We start from the raw sequence: 3,430 nt of genomic DNA, 5'->3' as shown, positions 1-3,430 counted from the left end.
AGAGCCCTAGCCCATGGAAGGCACCAACCTCAAAATACAGAGACCAGCACTTCATGCACAATTAAGAGGCAGTCAGCCAAGCCAGAGAGAAATAATGGGAAACTGTAACACCACCAGGAGAAGTCACTTGATGCATCTTTTCCTTCTTCTTTCAAGGCTTTGGATGGGAMCAGTGAAGCGGAGAAAGAGCAGCAAGAAAGTGAAAGCTCACAAGAACATTTCAGAAAGCCATATGTCCACTAATGAAATGTCAGAGAAACCAGCAGCCCTGTTCCACAGAATACGTGGTTCACGTACATGAAATCAAACAATGTTTTAAGTAGTTTACTGATATAACGGTAGCATGGGATTCACTGGCACTTGTAACAYAACCTCAAAAAGTAACTGCACAGTCTTGCCAAGAATCCTACCTGGGCCTCCCCTGCAGCTATCTTTGCATCCCAGGTCACCTTCCCACTTTGGTATACTCATCTTGCTGCTTTTGAGAATGTGGATATGAAAGCATAAGTGAAACTTTTACAAAACCATGTGAGTTAAATTCAACTTATTCAGACATTTAGTAAATCATTATCATGTTCCATTTCTCTATGATCTCACTTAGATCAGATCACTCAGAGCAGATGTCCATTTACTRGATACAGTGAAAACAAGTATTTCCCTACCCTTTGGCATTATGAAACTTCAACTTACATACTTTGCCAGAGTTGCAATCCAAATGTGTACCTTAATTAAACATACAAGTGCAGTAGACTTTTAGTTTGCTGAATCCCAACATTTACAGCAGAACCAATTTTCTGGTTTTCAGGTTATAAAGCTGTCATGTAGCCACATGACAAAAGTAGGTACTCTCCCTCCTCTCATCCCCCCCTCTCCCCCCCGCACATATACATATCATACATATTTGTTAACTTCACAGAGGAAAGCCTCTCATCTCAGAAACAACTCTTCATTCCTATTTTTTATAACAGGCTGTAGAAAATCTGGTAGGTTAAGACAGTAGGCAGAACCACGAAGGCACCGGCTCCTCAGTCAGCTGAGACAGTCTTTTTATCAGCGATCATTTCTGCCCTTGAAAGCACATTCCCTGTCACCTGCCAAGGACCTACTTCTCGTAGTGATTAATCAGGCAGCCATTTGGCCTCAGGCATCAAATGTGTAAGTCTGTTTGCTGCACATTGGAAATGGCTTTTGCCCAGACTATGAATGGTTTGCAAATCACCACAAAAGTGCTATTTAATAATGAAYGCACAATTTAAAAGTGCCACTCTGTTTTTTTTTAGCAGGATAGCCACATGCTAGCAGGTGAGAAGCATCCATAAGTGCTTCCTATCTAGTCCCACCAGAAGCAATGMTGTCACATTAGTGCTTATAGATAAAGAAACTAAGCTGCAACAGAAATAGAGTAGGCATGCAAAAAAAATCACGTTTCCCTATAATGTACACCTGTTGAATATTCAAGAAAATAAAATGAATATTAACATTACCTTTGCCTTCAGAACAGACAATTTAGTACAACCACGACCGCTGTTTTGATCTCAACACTACCTCTCAAGACAAAATTGATAGTGAGATTCATAACATCCTCTGCCAAAAAAACTGATTTAAGCACAGAGCATAACTCCGTCAACACAGAAAAAAGGCATTCCCTGGTTTAGGTATTTATCTCCTTTGAGCAATGCAGCTTTCGACACCTGCTGTTCTTTAAACAAAATGCACCTTCAAAKGTGTTTGCTTTTGGTAGTGATGGYGTTTTTTTGCTTTTTGTGTTTTTATTCTGAATAGGCTCCTTTCTCCTTAAAGGAAAGCACCTCTTAAATCACAACAAATTAGCTGRACTGGCATTTTCTCCCCTTTTTATCCCCTAGTAGTATCAGAACTGAACTTTTTTTTCATTTTGTTAGGTTATCAATACTGTCACATCACAGCAACTGCTCCTGCACTTGCCCGACATTGCACATATGGGTTACTGATACTTCCTTTACTTAGATTAAAAAAACACCCACTACACTCAGTTCTAAAGATCCAAGTACGAGATGTTAAAGCCATGTTTGGCTTTAACAGAGCAGTACTTGCTCGGTTTTGCCTTTTCACAGCCGCTGGTAAGTCAGCTGCCAATCTTCCATGTCCTTGTTAAGTTTCCCTTGAACGGGGAAGGGCCTTTGGAAATTAACTCCCCAGCTCCCTGTCTCTGTAATTTGGGAGTTTGCTTTGTGTTCCTTATTATTTAGGAACCTACCCAAAAGTCTCAAATTCTCCCTACTGAGAGAAAAAAAAAATACCCGAAGGACTTTAATATGCTGATTCTTCTATTTTCTCCTTTAGACGTGCCCAGAGCAACACACTTTTTTGGCTTCAACACGCCTGCTTCCGTCGCCATGGCCATGGCGGGCCGCTCAGACAGCTTTTCTCAAACCTAAACAGGCAAAATTTAAGGGAGAAAAGGGGGGAGGGAAGGCACCATACCTAAAGCTCCCCAAACAAAGACACCGCGTTTGCACGAGCTGCCTCGCGTCGGAGCCCTAGCCCGGGGCACAGCGCCGCTCCTCCAGGCTCTCTCACTGCGCCCGAGGCAGCGCCGCCCACGAGCAGCGGGGGCGGAGATGGAGACAACGATCCACCCGCCATGGCCGCCGCCTCCTCAGGCGCCTAACGGCCGCCAGCCCCGCCTGTCCCCCCTGGAGGGGCCTTCCGCGGAGCGCCCGTCCCGCCACGTTGCCTGTCTCGAATTGACTGTACGCGCCACCCGCGACCGGCGAGGCCCTCGCATCAGGAGGTATATTTTCCTCATTCAAGGTTCGCACGGGTCTCGCTCTTTCTGCTTCACCAACGGTGGAGGTAGGCTGGGCGAGCCTCGCCGCTCGAGGCAGGCAGCGCGCGGGACAGCCGCGAAGGGGGCCATCCTTCTGTTGGGCGCCAAAATTCGAGCGCCGGGAGCCGTTGGGAGCTTGTGGAGCCGTTGGGAGCTTGTGGAGCCGTTGGGAGCTTGTGGAGCCGTTGGGAGCGTCGCGCACGGTGAGCGCGGCGGTGGCGCTGGGCACTGGCCTCCCCGGAGCCGCGAAGGCTGGCGGGGGGGCCCGGACAGAAAACGGGAGCAGCGCCCGGGCGTGGGGCGGCCGCAGCGACGCGGCTGCGCTCGCGGCGCTTCAGGGACGAGGCGCGTTCTCGACTTTCTTCTTMTTATTAAATCTGTTTGTTTCTGGGCTACTGTTCTTCATGCGCAGAACTCAGCGTTGCCCCTTTTGGGGAGGCTGTTCCGGTGCTGTTGGTTCCTGTCTCTTCTTGCTGGCTGGTGAAATAACGGCCAGTTAGTTTGCAAGAAAACTCTAATGCCATGGCCTTCCACACAAATAATGTGAAAACTGAGCAAAGCCTTGTTGCTCAAACGTTTTACACGCTTTGCTCAGGCACTTTTTTTTTTTTTTTTTTTTTT

The 3,430-nt window shown here is 47.1% G+C and overlaps 2 protein-coding genes across 6 annotated transcripts in view; one reads left to right on the top strand and one right to left on the bottom strand.

Annotated features, from left to right (window-relative positions):
* PTGR1 (prostaglandin reductase 1) overlaps positions 1 to 2,541 on the bottom strand; it is a 24,052-nt gene extending 21,511 nt beyond the window's left edge. Inside the window, exon 1 of the mRNA XM_026040761.1 lies at positions 2,464 to 2,541. The gene's annotated coding sequence lies outside the window, so the exon portion shown is untranslated. The remainder of the gene's footprint in view (positions 1 to 2,463) is intronic.
* A 175-nt stretch (positions 2,542 to 2,716) lies between these two features.
* The window catches only part of SMC2 (structural maintenance of chromosomes 2), a 17,877-nt gene continuing 17,163 nt past the window's right edge, over positions 2,717 to 3,430 (top strand). For 3 of the 5 annotated variants that reach the window (XM_026040777.1, XM_026040774.1, XM_026040778.1), the window contains exon 1: positions 2,717 to 2,773. The gene's annotated coding sequence lies outside the window, so the exon portion shown is untranslated. Of the gene's footprint in view, positions 2,774 to 2,962; positions 3,013 to 3,430 lie in introns of those variants that run through there. The other 2 variants (XM_026040775.1, XM_026040776.1) reach the window with 2 other exon arrangements.

The sequence above is a fragment of the Nothoprocta perdicaria genome, unplaced genomic scaffold (genome assembly GCF_003342845.1).
Source record: "Nothoprocta perdicaria isolate Ctin4 unplaced genomic scaffold, notPer1 scaffold_265, whole genome shotgun sequence".
NCBI lineage: Eukaryota > Metazoa > Chordata > Aves > Tinamiformes > Tinamidae > Nothoprocta > Nothoprocta perdicaria.
The sequence above is the reverse complement of the archived record's forward strand: the minus strand, read 5'-3'. Positions and strand labels throughout refer to the sequence as shown.